This window comes from Arachis ipaensis, chromosome B3 (genome assembly GCF_059453495.1).
Source record: "Arachis ipaensis isolate K30076 ecotype BB chromosome B3, ASM5945349v1, whole genome shotgun sequence".
NCBI classification, from domain to species: domain Eukaryota; kingdom Viridiplantae; phylum Streptophyta; class Magnoliopsida; order Fabales; family Fabaceae; genus Arachis; species Arachis ipaensis.
The window spans coordinates 84434324-84449561 of NC_142438.1; the positions used below are offsets into that span (position 1 = coordinate 84434324).

At 38.7% G+C, this 15238-nt stretch overlaps 1 non-coding gene across 1 annotated transcript; it reads right to left on the bottom strand.

The window, feature by feature from the left end:
- Positions 1-5663: 5663 nt before the first annotated feature.
- Positions 5664-5771, bottom strand: LOC148571395 (small nucleolar RNA R71). Its single transcript, XR_015908329.1, has one exon. It is a non-coding gene; the product is annotated as a small nucleolar RNA R71 (small nucleolar RNA).
- Positions 5772-15238: the final 9467 nt, after the last annotated feature.

A 15238-nucleotide genomic window follows, 5' to 3' on the forward strand; every position in this document is an offset into this window, starting at 1 on the left:
CTTGTTTTGAGCCAGCAGAGCATCCATAGAATTGAGCTCCATTACTCCTCTTCTTGGATTTCTATCGGAGGCATAGAAGTACTCATTGTTGGCCACAGTTTCTATGATGTCTATGGCATCTTCGATTGTCTTCTTCTTGTTGAGAGAGCTTCCTGAAAAGTGATCTAAAGCCTTCTTTGATTCTTGTGATAATCCTTCATAGAAAATGTACAGTTGTACCCATTCATTGAACATGTCTAGAGGGTATTTTCTTGTCAACTCTTTGTACCTTTCCCAAACTTCATAGAGAGTTTCCCCATCTTGATGTCTAAAGGTTTGCACCTCAGCTCTTAATCTATTAACTCTTTAGGGAGGGTAGAATCTTGCCAAAAACTTGTTCATCACCTCTTCCCAAGTTGTCAAACTTTCCTTAGGAAATAATTCCAGCCACTTTGCTGCTTTATCCTTGAGAGAGAAGGGAAATAGCAGCAGCTTATAGGTGTCCGAGTGAACACCATTAGCCTTTACTGTATCACAGATTCTAAAAAATGTGGTTAGGTGTTGGTTGGGATCTTCCTATGCACTTCCTTCAAATGAGCAGTTATTTTGAATAAGGGTGATGAGTTGAGGCTTTAACTCGAAGTTGTTAGCATGAATGGTAGGTTTTAGGATGCTACTTCCACAGTTTCCTGGGTTTGGGTTGATATAAGAGTCTAGAACTCTTCTCTCCTGCCAAACATGGCTACCAACACCTTCCCCAACATGATTATGCACTTCCTCCTCCATAGTAATGTCTAGATCATCCTCCACTGCTTCGTCTCCAACTATTCCTTTACCTTTTGCTTTCTTCCTTAGTCTAAGGAAGGTCCTCTCAGGTTCACTATCAAAAGAGGATAAAGTTTCTCCTCTTCTACTTGTCATACATTCAGCAAACAAACAAGCAAAAGGCAAGTGAAGGAATCACTCTTGTTAAGACTAATGGTTAGATTGATTGGTGTAATTGATCAAACAGTTAGTGGATTAGTATCCTCAAATGGAAATATGTACCATAAACAACTGGAAACTCTAATGCTAAAGGAAAGAAGAAAACAAGAAACTGTAATTAAAGGAATTAGCAATGTAAATAAAATTGCTTAATCTAAATATCCATCAATTTAGACATTGTCAAATTCAAACCAATCCCTGGCTACGGTGCCATAAAACTTGATGACCGGAATTCACTCACTATATAATGAATGTGTTCCTTGGCAAGCGCACCAAAGTATCGTCAAGTAATAACCAACTATGAGTGGGGTTGAATCCTACAGAGATTGGTAGATTGAGCAACTTTAATCAATGGGTGAATTAGTCAAGCTAAGCAATAGAGATTGTTGAGTGCAGAATTCTAAATTAGCAGAAATGTAAATGACTTAAAGGTAAAGAAAAGCAATAAAATGCAGAAAAGTAAATAACAAGAATATAAAATGCTAGAACATAGAGAATAGTAAATGGGAAATGGGTAATAGCAAAAATTAAAGAAAGCTATAAAGAATAGGGAAGATAAGAATGGGGAACTGATGAGCAGATAATTTATACGCTTTTTGGCATTGTTTTTACATAGTTTTTAGTATGATTTAGTTAGTTTCTAATATATTTTTATTAGTTTTTAAATAAAAATCACATTTCTGGACTTTACTATAAGTTTGTGTGTCTTTCTGTGATTTCAGGTATTTTCTGGCTGAAATTGAGGGACTTGAGCAAAAATCTGATTCAAAGGCTGAAGAAGGACTCTAGATGTTGTTGGATTCTGACCTTCCTGCACTTAAAGTGGATTTTCTGGAGCTACAGGAGTCCAAATGGTGCGCTCTCAATTGCGTTGGAAAGTAGACATCCAGGGATTTCCCGTAATATATAATAGTCCATACTTTTCCCGAGTTTAGATGACGCAAACTGGCGTTCAACGACAGCTTTCTGCCCTATTCTGGAGTTAAATGCCAGAAACAGGTTGCAAAGCAGAGTTAAACGCCAGAAACAGGTTACAAACTGGCGTTTAACTCCAAGGAAGACCTCTACACGTGAAAGCTTCAATGCTCAGCCCAAGCACACACCAAGTGGGCCCGAAAGTGGATTTCTGCATCATTTACTCATTTCTGTAAACCCTAGTTACTAGTTTAGTATAAAAACTACTTTTAGTGATCTATTTCACATCTTTGGATCATTTTTACATCTCTGGAACACATTATGTAACTTTTACGCTCTGAGACCTCCATGGGAGGCTGGCAACTCGGCCATGTCTACCCTATTTTCACTTATGTATTTTCAACGGTAGGGTTTTTTACACACCATAGATTAAGGTGTGGAGCTCTGCTGTTCCTCATGAATTAATGCAAAGTACTATTATTTCTATTCAACTCAAGCCTATTTCTTCTCTAAGATATTCATTCGCACACAAGAACATGATGAATGTGATGATTATGTCACGCTCATCATCATTCTCACTTATGAACGTGTTTCTGACGAACAATTCCATTCTACATGAAAGCAAGCTTGAATGTATATCTCTTAGCCTCCTGGTTTACGATCAGAGTCTTCGTGGTATAGGCTAGAATTATTGGTGGCCATTTTTGAGATTCGGAAAGTCTAAACCTTGTCTGTGGTATTCCGAGTAGGATCTGGGAAGGGATGGCTGTGACGAGCTTCAAACTCGCGAGTGCTGGGCAAAGTGACAGACGCAAAAGGATTACTGAATCCTATTCCAGCATGATCGAGAACCGACAAATGATTAGTCGTGCGGTGACAGCGCATTTGGATCATTTTCACTGAGAGGACGGGATGTAGCCATTGACAACGGAGATGCCCAACATACAGCTTGCCATGGAAAGGAGTATGAAGGATTGGATGAAGACAGTAGGAAAGCAGAGGTTTAGAAGGAACAAAAGCATCTCCATATGCTTATCTGAAATTCTCACCAATGAATTACAAAATTATCTCTATCCTATTTTATATTTTAATTATATTTTGACTATCAATTCACCATAACCATTTGAATCAGCCTGACTGAGATTTGCAAGATGACTACAGCTTGCTTCAAGCTGATAATCTCCGTGGGATCGACCCTTACTCACGTAAGGTTTATTACTTGGACGACCCAGTGCACTTGCTGGTTAGTTGTGCGAAGTTGTGACAAAGAACTAAGACTATGAACGTGCGTATTAAGTTTTTGGCTCCGTTACCAAAGAATGAATGATCACGATTTCGTGCACCAAGTTTATGGCGCCGTTGCCGGGGATTGTTCGAGTTTGGACAACTGACGGTTCATCTTGTTGCTCAGATTAGGTAATTTTATTTTAGTTTTAAGTTTTTGTTTTTTCTTTTTACTTTTTATTTTCGAAAAATTTCAAAAAAAAAATTTTAAATTTATTCTATGTTCTTCAGAATTTTTAAGAATGAATTCTAGAGTTTCATCATTATCTGTTGAAGCCTGGCTGGCTGTAAAGCCATGTCTAAATTCTTTTGGACTGAGGCTTCTTCTTCACATGCTTGAACTATGTATGCTGAAGCTTGGTTGGCCATTGGCCATGTCTAGTATTTTGGACCGGAACTTTCACTGAAAGCTTGGCTGGTTGTTAAACCATGTCTAATTCCTGGACCGGAGCTTTAGACTAATATTGCAAGATTCTTGGAATTCCTATTAAAAATTTTTGAAATCCTTATTTTCCATTTCAAAATAATTTTCGAAAAATCCAAAAAAAATTTATAAAATCATAAAATAAAAAATAATTTGATGTTCCTTGTTTGAGTCTAGTGTCAAATTGTAAGTTTGGTGTCAATTGCATGCTTTTAATTTTTCTTTAAAATTTTGAAAACTCATGCATGTGTTCATCATGATCTTCAAGTTGTTCTTGATGAATTTCCTTGTTTGATCTTTGCATTTTCCTGTTTTGTATCTTTTCTTGTTTTCCATATGCATTCTTGAATTGTTAGTGTCTCAACATTAAAATTTTTAAGTTTGGTGTCTTGCATGCTTTTCATTTCTTAAAAATTGTAAAAAATAAGTTCTTGGTGTTCATCTTGATATTCAAAGTGTTCTTGATGTTCATCTTAACATTCAAAGTGTTCTTGCATGTATTAGTTGTTTTGATTCACAATTTTCATGTTTTGAGTCTTTTTGTTGTTTTTATCTTTCTTCATTAAAAATTCAAAAATAAAAAAAAATTACTTTCCTTATTTCACTCATAAATTTTCGAAAATTTGAGTTGACTTTTTCAAAACTTTTAAAATTTAGTTGTTTCTTATGAGTCAAATCAAATTTTCAATTTAAAAATTCTATCTTTTTCAATTCTTTTTCAAAAATCAAATCTTTTTTAGTTTTTCTTTCATAATTTCGAAATTTCCAAAATTTATTTTCAAAATCTTTTTCTTATTTCTATTTCATATTTTCGAAATTTATACTAACAATTAATGTGATTGATTCAAAAATTTTAATGAGTGTTACTTGCCTAGTAAGAAAGGTTCAATCTATAAATTTAAAATCATATCTTTTTGTTTCTTGTTAGTCAAGTAATCAACTTTAATTTTCAAAATCAAATCTTTTTAATTTCCTTTTCAAATCTTTTTCAAATTAAATTTTCAATCATATCTTTCAATCATATCTTTCAAAACTTAATTTCAAAATCTTTTCTAACTTCTCACCTTTCAAATTTGATTTTCAAATCTTTTTCAATTAACTACTTAACTTTTTGATTGATTTGTTTTAAAATTTCTATCTTTTTCAAAACCATCTAACTACTTTTTTTTTCTCACCAATTTTCGAAAATCCCTCCCCTCTTTTTCAAAATTCCTTTTTAATTAACTATTTGCTTTAAATTTTAATTTGATTTAATTTTATTTTTCTTTTTAAAATTTCAAATTATAACTAATAGTCAAAATAAAAACAAAAAAAATTATTTATTTTATTTAGTTTTCGAATTCTTCTCTCTCTCATCTCTTTCTATTTATTTAATTATTTACTAACACCCCTCTTCCACTCAAAAATTCGAACCCACTCTTCTCCTCTGTGTTCGAATTCTTATCTTTTCCTTCTTCCATTCTTCTCTTCTTACACTCATATAAGGAATCTCTATACTGTGACATAGAGGATTCCATATTTTCTTTTCTGTTCTCTTCTTTTTCATATGAGTAGGAACAAGGATAAGAACATTCTTGTTGAAGATGATCCTGAACCTGAAAGGACTCTGAAGAGGAAGCTAAGGGAAGCTAAAGCACAACTCTCTGGAGAAAATCTGACAGAAATTTTCGAAAAAGAAGGAGACATGGCCGAACCCAACAACAATGCAAGGAAGATGCTTGGTGACTTCACTGCACCAAATTCTAACTTACAGGGAAGAAGCATCTCAATCCCTGCCATTGGAGCAAACAATTTTGAGCTAAAGCCTCAATTAGTTTCTCTGATGCAACAGAATTGCAAGTTTCATGGACTTCCATAGGAAGATCCTTTTCAGTTCTTAACTGAATTCTTGCAAATCTGTGATACTGTTAAGACCAATGGGGTTGATCCCGAGGTCTATAGGCTTATGCTTTTCCCGTTTGCTGTAAGAGACAGAGCTAGAATATGGTTGGACTCTCAACCTAAAGATAGCCTAAACTCTTGGGATAAGCTGGTCACGGATTTCTTAGCCAAGTTCTTTCCTCCTCAAAAGCTTAGCAAACTTAGATGGGATGTTCAAACCTTCAAACAGAAAGAAGGTGAATTCCTCAATGAAGCTTGGGAGAGATACAAGCAACTGACCAAAAAGTGTCCTTCTGACATGCTTTCAGAATGGACCATCCTGGATATATTCTATGATGGTCTGTCTGAATTATCAAAGATGTCATTGGATCATTCTGCAGGTGGATCCATTCACCTAAAGAAAACACCTGCAGAAGCTCAGGAACTCATTGACATGGTTGCAAATAACCAGTTCATGTACACTTCTGAAAGGAATCCTGTGAGTAATGGGACGCCTTAGAGGAAGGGAGTTCTTGAAATTGATACTCTGAATGCCATATTAGCTCAGAATAAAATATTGATTTAGCAAGTCAATATGATTTCTCAGAGTCTGAATGATTGCAAGCTGCATCCAACAGTACTAAAGAAGCATCTTCTGAAGAAGAAGCTTATGATCCTGATGCGTTCATAGGTTGAGAATGGTGATGAGTGTCATGGATGATCACATTCATCATGGTTAAGTACAAGCGAGTATCTTAGAATAGAAACAAGCGTGATTGAATAGAAAACAGAAGTAATTGCATTAATTCATCGAGACACAGCAGAGCTCCTCACCCCCAACCATGGGGTTTAGAGACAAAAGCATTGCTTTTTATTTTTTCATAACCATTTATGGCACCTAAGGCCGGAGAAACCTCTAGAAAGAGGAAAGGGAAGACAAAAGCTTCCACCTCCGAGTCATGGGAGATGGAGAGATTCATCTCAAGGGTCCATAGATCAGTAGTAGAGCATTTGACTGCACAACAAGAGAGCCCACTCATGGAACTCAACAAGAGCATGAGGAATTCCCTAACCAAGAAATCCCTGAGATGCCTCAAGGGATACATTTTCCTCCACAGCAGCTATTGGGAGCAACTAAGGATAGGAGCACCAAAATCACTAGGGATGAAGCAACAAAGACAAGGAAGAGACATAGAGGAACTCAAGAGCACCATTGGTTCTTCAAGAAGAGGAAGACGCCACCCTCACTAACGTGGACCCGTTCCTTAATCTCCTTGTTCTTATTTTCCTATTTTTCATTTTTTGAGCTTTATGTTTTATTTATGTTTGTGTCTTTACTATATGATCATTAGTGTTTAAGTGTCTATGTCTTAAAGCTATGAATGTCCTATGAATCCATCACCTCTCTTAAATGAAAAATACTTTTAATTACAAAAGAACAAGAAGTACATGATTTTGAATTCATCCTTGAAATTAGTTTAATTATTTTGATGTGGTGACAATATTTTTTGTTTTCTGAATGAATGCTTGAACAGTGCATATATCTTTTGAATTTGTTGTTTATGAATGTTAAAATTGTTGGCTCTTAAAAGAATGATGAAAAAGGAGAAATGTTATTTGATGAGCTGAAAAATCATAAAAATGATTCTTGAAGCAAGAAAAAGCAGTGAATAGAGAAAAGCTTGCGAAAAAAAAAAGAGAAAAGAAAATTGGCGAAAAAAAAATATAAAAGAAAGAAAAAGAAAAAAAAAAGAGCAAACAGAAAAAGCCAGTAACCCTTTAAACCAAAAGGCAAGGGTAATAGAAAGGATCCAAGGCTTTGAGCATCAGTGGATAGGAGGGCCCAAAGGAATAAAATCCTGGCCTAAGCGGCTAAACTAAGCTGTCCTTAACCATGTGCTTGTGGCGTGAAGGTGTCAAGCCAAAAGCTTGAGACTGAGCGGTTAAAGTCGAGGTCCAAAGAAAAAACAGGGTGTGCTTAAGAATCCTGGACACCTCTAATTGGGGACTCTAGCAAAGCTGAGTCACAATCTGAACAAGTTCACCCAGTTATGTGTCTGTGGCATTTATGTATCCGGTGGTAACATTGGAAAACAAAGTGCTTAGGGCCACGGCAAAGACTCATAAAGTAGCTGTGTTCAAGAATCAACATACTTTAGGAGAATCAATAACACTATCTAAATTCTAAGTTCTTATAGATGCCAATCATTCTGAACTTCAATGGATTAAGTGAGATGCCAAAACTATTCAGAAGCAAAAAGCTACTAGTCCCGCTCATCTAATTGGAGCTAAGTTTCATTGATATTTTGGAATTTATAGTATATTCTCTTCTTTTTATCCTATTTGATTTTCAGTTGCTTGGGGACAAGCAACAATTTAAGTTTGGTGTTGTGATGAGCGGATAATTTATACGGTTTTTGGCATTGTTTTTACATAGTTTTTAGTATGATTTAGTTAGTTTTTAATATATTTTTATTAGTTTTTAAATAAAAATCACATTTTTGGACTTTACTATAAGTTTGTGTGTTTTTCTATGATTTCAGGTATTTTCTGGCTGAAATTGAGGGACTTGAGCAAAAATCTGATTCAGAGGCTGAAGAAGGACTGCAGATGCTGTTGGATTCTGACCTCCCTGCACTAAAAGTGGATTTTCTGGAGCTGCAGGAGTCCAAATGGCGCGCTCTCAATTGTGTTGGAAAGTAGACAACAAGTGCTTTTCAGCAATATTTAATAGTCCATACTTTGCCCGAGTTTATATGATGCAAACTGGCGTTCAACGCCAGCTTTCTGCCCTATTTTGGAGTTAAACGCCAGAAACAGGTTGCAAAGCAGAGTTAAACGCTAGAAATAGGTTTCAAACGGGCGTTTAACTCCAAGGAAGACCTCTACACGTGAAAGCTTTAATGCTCAGCCCAAGCACATACCAAGTGGGCCCAGAAGTGGATTTCTGCATCATTTACTCATTTTTGTAAACCCTAGTTACTAGTTTAGTATAAAAACTACTTTTAGTGATTTATTTCACATCTTTGGATTATTTTTACATCTCTGGAACACATTATGTAACTTTTACGCTCTGAGACCTCCATGGGAGGCTGGCCACTCGGCCATGTCTACCCTATTTTCGCTTATGTATTTTCAACGGTAGAGTCTCTACACACCATAGATTAAAGTGTGGAGCTCTGCTGTTCCTCATGAATTAATGTAAAGTACTATTGTTATTCTATTCAACTCAAGCCAATATCTTCTCTAAGATATTCATTCGCATACAAGAACATGATGAATGTGATGATTATGTGATGCTCATCATCATTCTCACTTATGAACGCGTGCCTGACGAACACTTCTGTTTTACATGAAAGCAAGCTTGAATGCATATCTCTTAGCCTCTTGGTTTACGATCAGAGTCTTCGTGGTATAGGCTAGAATTATTGGTGGCCATTCTTGAGATTCGGAAAGTCTAAACCTTGTCTGTGGTATTCCGAGTAGGATCTGGGAAGGGATGGCTGTGACGAGCTTCAAACTCGCGAGTGCTGGGCATAGTGACAGACGCAAAAGGATTACTGAATCCTATTCCAGCATGATCGAGAACCGACAGATGATTAGCCATGCGGTGACAACGCTTTTTTACCATTTTCACTGAGAGGACGGGATGTAGCCATTGACAACGGTGATGCCCAACATACAGCTTGCCATGGAAAGGAGTATGAAGGATTGGATGAAGACAGTAGGAAAGTAGAGGTACAGAAGGAACAAAAGCATCTCCATATGCTTATCTGAAACTCTCACCAATGAATTACATAAGTATCTCTATCCTATTTTATATTTTAATTATATTTTGACTATCAATTCACCATAACCATTTGAATCAGCCTGACTTAGATTTTCAAGATGACCATAGCTTGCTTCAAGCCGACAATCTCCATGGGATCGACCCTTACTCACGTAAGGTTTATTACTTGGACGACCCAGTGCACTTGCTGGTTAGTTGTGCGAAGTTGTGACAAAGAACAAAGACTATGAATGTGCGTATTAAGTTTTTGGCGCCGTTACCAAAGAATGAACGATCACGATTTCATGCACGAGGAACCTTCATTGGGATTAGGAGATGTTGCTCTCTTTGGATTAGATCTAGATCATCTCTTCTTCAATCATGCAACTCATTGACCTCTTGGCAATCATGATTGATTGAACCCCAATCCTTTGGTGATTCAATCTCTCAAATCCTGATAATCAGCCAATTCCTTGGTCTAATTGCTCATGAAGAGAGATAAGGTTGGTCCCTGATTATACCACACATCCTCTTAGATCCAAATAATGGGTGGATTTCATGTCACCATATCCAATCCCAAAACCCAGATCTACTCAAGTGTGAAAAGGGATTTCAAGCATGGTTTCATGTTTTCTTTTCCAAGGTTCCCTTGAAACCCATTTTGCATTAAGCCTCTTGTCCAAGATGATTGAACACTAACATGAAGAACGAATTTTCTTCTAGAAAATCAAAGAGAAAATGAAGAGAAGAAGAAATTCACTATCATTAATCCATCAAGTACAACAGAGCTCCCTCTCCAAATGAGAAGGAGTTTAGCTACTCATAGCTTAGAGAAAAGTACAAGAGATGGAAGAAGATAAAGTGAAGTGTAAAAGTAAAACTAAACTATCAACCCATCTTTTAACCTCCTAGCCAACCCCCTTTTCAGTACAACTAGGGGGTATTTATACTACTCCTATCACTAGAAATTAAAAGTTACAAAAAGGAAAAGATAATTACAATTGAAAATAAGAGGAAAACCTCATACAATGAACCATGTGCCGGGCGTGTAAGCAGCGTGTGGGCGGCGTGTCACGCCCAGCTTCTCAGCCTGGCTTGGCGTGCCTTGCCTGGCTTCCAGTGGCACGCCCTTATCATGAAGCTAGCCTGGCATGCCACACCTTCGAGCTCAAGTGGCACGCCCATAGTGGCTTTTTCTCTTCTTCCTCTCTGGATACTTGACATGGCGTGGCACGCCTAGGTCTGGCGTGCCACGCCCTCAATAAAGCATGATCATCCTCTTCTGGAAATTTGAACTAGCATGGCATGCCCAGGTCTGGCGTGCCACGCCCTTAGTGAACTCTTCCCCCTCTTCTCTGGAATGTTAAACTGGCATGCCACGCACAGTAGCTGGCGTGCCACGCCCTTGATGAGGGCTTCATTCTCTTCTCTGGTCAACTACACTGGCATGTCACAGCTAGGTCCCAAGTGACACGCCCTTGGTGCGAGTGATGTTCACGTGCCATGCCTCAATCATCAAGTGGCACGCCCCTCTTCATGTTGCCTTGGCGTGCCACGCCTAAAGTCCAAAGTGACACGCCCAATAATATTTTATCATGGGGGCTTGTGCTGGCGTGCCACGTGACAAACCCTTATTTTATGATTCATCTTGTGCTCAATAGAGTGTTTTTATCAATTCTTCACCCACTTATTCATATAAATTGTATGGTTTTATAATTCCTTCCTTATTTTATGATATATGTGAAAACATGTTTCCTATGCCTTAAAAATATTAATTTTAATTATCCATTATTACCATTCGATGCCGTGATCTATGTGTTAAGTATTTTCAGGCTTCATAGGGTAGGAATGTCTTAGAGGACAGAAAGGAAACATGTAAAAATGGAAGGAACGCACAAAATGGAGTTTTGAAGAAAATGGAAGCGACACGCACGGATGGAGGACGTGGACGCGTGCCTAGCGCGAAACACAAGCGACGCGGACGCGTGGATGACGCGGACGCGTGCCTGGTGCAGAGAACAAACGACGCATACGCGTAACTGACGCGTACGCGTGGCAAGAAAAATCTCCAATGACGCGCACGCGTGACCCACGCACACGCGTGACAACGCCACGTGTAGAAAATTACAGAAGTCGCCCCCAGCGATTTCTGGGTCCTTTTTGGCCCGAATCCAAGCCCAGAAACACAGAATAGAGGCTGTAAAATGAGGGAATCAAATCATTCATTAATCATTAATTCATTATACACAATTTTCAGGTTTTAGATGTAGTTTTCTAGAGAGAGAGGCTCTCTCCTCTCTCTTAGGTTTTTAGGATTAGGATTTCTCTTAGTTTATGGTTCATTCCTTCTCAATTCCAGGGTCAATGTTTCTTAATTTAGTTTCTTTTCTACTTTTATTTATTCTAATGCTTTCACTTGTTAATTACTTATTTAGCCAAATTAACTTATGAACTCTTCATGTTAGATTTGAATATTCTATTTAATGCAATTTGAAGTAATTCAGATTTATGATTGTTTTCTTCTATTTATGATATAAATAATTTAGATTTTTCCCCTTTTGCTCTGGTTGAGTAATTGGTGACACTTGAGTTATCAAACTCAGCAGTTGATTGAAAATTAGAAATTGCTGATTGATTTGGATCCCTCTAAAGCTAGTCTTTCCATAGGAGTTGACTAGGATTTGAGGAATCAAATTGATTGGTCCACTTGACTTTCCTTTATTTAGTAAAGGTTAACTAAGTGGGAGCAATAAACAATTCTCATCACACCTGATAAGGATAACTAGGATGGGATTTCTAGTTCTCATACCTTGCCAAGAGTTTTTATAGTTATTAATTTAATTTCCTACCAATTAATTTTCCTTGTTCCCTATCTCGAAAACCCCAAAAAGATACAATTTCATAACCAATAATAAATCATACTTCCCTGCAATTACTTGAGAGAGGACCCGAGGTTTAAATACTTCGGTTATCAATTTTATTAGGGGTTTGTCACTTGTGACAACCAAAAATTTTGTACGAAAGGATTCTCTGTTGGTTTAGAAACTATACTAGCAACGAGACTTTATTTGTGAATTTCTTTACTAGCAGAAAATCAGTTCATCAAAAAATGGCGCCGTTGCCGGGGAATTGCAATTGTGTGCCTTATTATTGGTTATTGTAAATATTTTATTTTGCTTATTTATTTCTTTTTTATTTTTGTTTTTAATTTTTATTAGTTACTATGAGTTCTTACCCCCGTCGCTTTGAGTTTGGTTCTAATGTTGTTGAAAGGAATGGAAGCTATAACAGGAACATGCATCAAGGTCGAAACAATCACGGATGGAAGGAGCCACGAGGATTTGATCAACCCTTTCGGCAACAACACCTTCCAAGATACCATGAACAACGACCATTCTACAATGCATTCCAAGACAATAGTTATGGTGGACCCCTTCGTGACAAACCACCTCCACCAAATTACTATGGTGAAGAGCCATTCCGAGGTGCGTACCAAGATGATAGATATGGTGGACCCCCTTGTAGTTACCAATAAGCTCCATCATATGCCAATGAACATCTCCTCAACATAGCTTCGAACCACCATACTCACAAGCTACCTACAACCATTCACCTCCATGTGACCCTAACCTTTATCCACCCCAGTTTCAACCCAACTACTCCCAAGAACCACCACTTCTATATACACCATGTCCATATCCATCGACCCAAGAATCACAGGCTCGCCTCAAGGAAATAGTAGATCAATTTCATGCAACCCTTCATCAACTGGAGCAAGCGATAAATCAATTAGCTTCCGACGTTTGGGCACTCAAAGAACTCCCATGGCTTCATGTGGAGAATCTAATGAAGAACGTAGCATGAAGGAGACACTAGAAGCTCTGGTTAGTAGTACAGAGCATGTCTTTGTACTGGAACAAGTGGAGGAAGCCCAGATTATCAAGGAAGAAGAATTCATTGAAGACTTAGGAGACGCTGAACCTCAATGGGAATCATGAATTGTGGAGACTTCCGGCCAGAAATTTTTAATTGATGCTAAGGAGGATAGTGCACAACCCCCAAAGCATGTATCTTATGAAGAACTCGACGAAACAAATCAAGAAGCGAGTTTCCGTGGTAATGATGATCATGAATCAAGCTCTCCTAATGATGAACTTGCATCCGCAATTGAATTCCTTGAGATTGAAGAATCTTCCCCAAGTGAATATGAAGATGATGTGGATGTAGATTTTCTCAACCCCCAACCTATGACTTGAGTGATGAGGAAGAAATCGAAGACTTTGATCAAGACGTGGTTGCAGTTGAAGAAGTTTGCAAAGAAGTGAAAGAATTCACAGAGGAGTACAAGGGAGCAGAGCTTGAAAGACCACTGGAAACACCTCTCTCAAGACCATTACCGCCCAATACAAACTTTAAGTGGGTAAAATCCTTAGCCTTTATCTTTACCTTTCCACTTGAATATGGTTTGCTTGAAACAGATGGCCAGCTTAGAGCTCTTTGCAGCTTTAAGAATAAGAGGGAGATGGTTAATAATAGAAATTGGCACACAAGGTTCAATATAGTTCCACGCTTCAAATGGAAGTGCAAAGATTGGTATAGAGTTCGATTGAATGGGTCTCGGAAGATGTTTGGGTATCTCAGTGAGAGTTCAAATTACTTATCACCCGGTTGGAACGAAGATGGTCAACAAGAAGACGGGTACAAAAGCAAGGTTTGGGATCCTGGAATTTATCCTGACAATCAATATCCCTGGAGCCAGAAAACCTGCTTTAACTTGCTCAAAGGCTTTACGTGCCTAGTATAGGACCCCGGAGGCTATTGGAATTACAAACATTGGTGGAGATTTCTGGATGAGTTTAAGCACAAGCCACCATAACAGGGAGCTCTTCAAATATCCAACTTAAGGACTTTAACTAAAAGTGCTAGGTGGGAGACAACACACCATGGTATGATCGTTCCATTTCAATTTTGATTTTATTTTGTTTTGTTTGTTTTTAGTTTTATTTTATTTTATTTTATTTTATTTTATTTTCCCTAGTATCATTCATAACATCCGCAACAGCATACGCATTCTGCATTTTGCATATTTAAAAAAAAAAAACTCACAACACGCGTGCGCATGGGCCATGTGTGGGTGTCGATTCCAAATCGGCGTCACAATCCAACGCCCAGAAAGTGGGCTGGAATCGTGCGGCTGGTATGCGTTAGGCATAATTTCGGCCACGCATACGCATCATTTTCACTTACACACACTATGCGTGGGCGTGGGCGACGCGTGAAAATTTTTGCCCCCTTAATTGAAACGGAGAGTTGCACCAAAATGACGCTGCATTTGTGCGTTTAGCACAATTCAGTCGACGCGTACACGTGTTTCACGCGTCCGCGTCATTTGCATTATCCCCTCTCTACGCGTTCGCGTCAATGACGCCTTCGCGCAGTTTCAATTTTCCCTTATCCACGCAAACGCGTGACCCATGCGTACGCGTGGATTTGAATTCACTAACCCCCTGACGCAGAAACACTAGCCCCCTCACGTCATTTCTTTCCCCTCTCCCTCACAGTCTTCTCCTCTCCTCCCACCAACCACCCAGCCATCACCGCCACCCAAACCACCACGCCACCACCGTTGACATCCCTTCGCCGCACCGCCTTCACCTCCTCTTTCCCCCCTTCTCTTCCTCTTCTCTCCCTTACCCCCCTTTTGCCCCTAAACCCGTCACCAACCCAACCCCGCCACCGCACCCACCACCGGCCACCACCACCCCAACGCCACACCCCCTTTTCACCCCCTCTCCTTCTTCTCTTCCTATCCCTCTTTCACCTCCTCCCTCTCCTGCCTCCACCATGGCCGTACCAGACCTGCTGCCACCACCCGAACCACCGCAAACCTCCCAGCGCCGCCGTGCCGCCCACCAGTGCCACCACACCACCACCCTCTCTCTGCATTCAATTTTTGTTACTGCGCGCACTAGGTTCCATTGCACTCCAATTCCTTTCCCATTCCAATTAGTTAGTTTCCATAT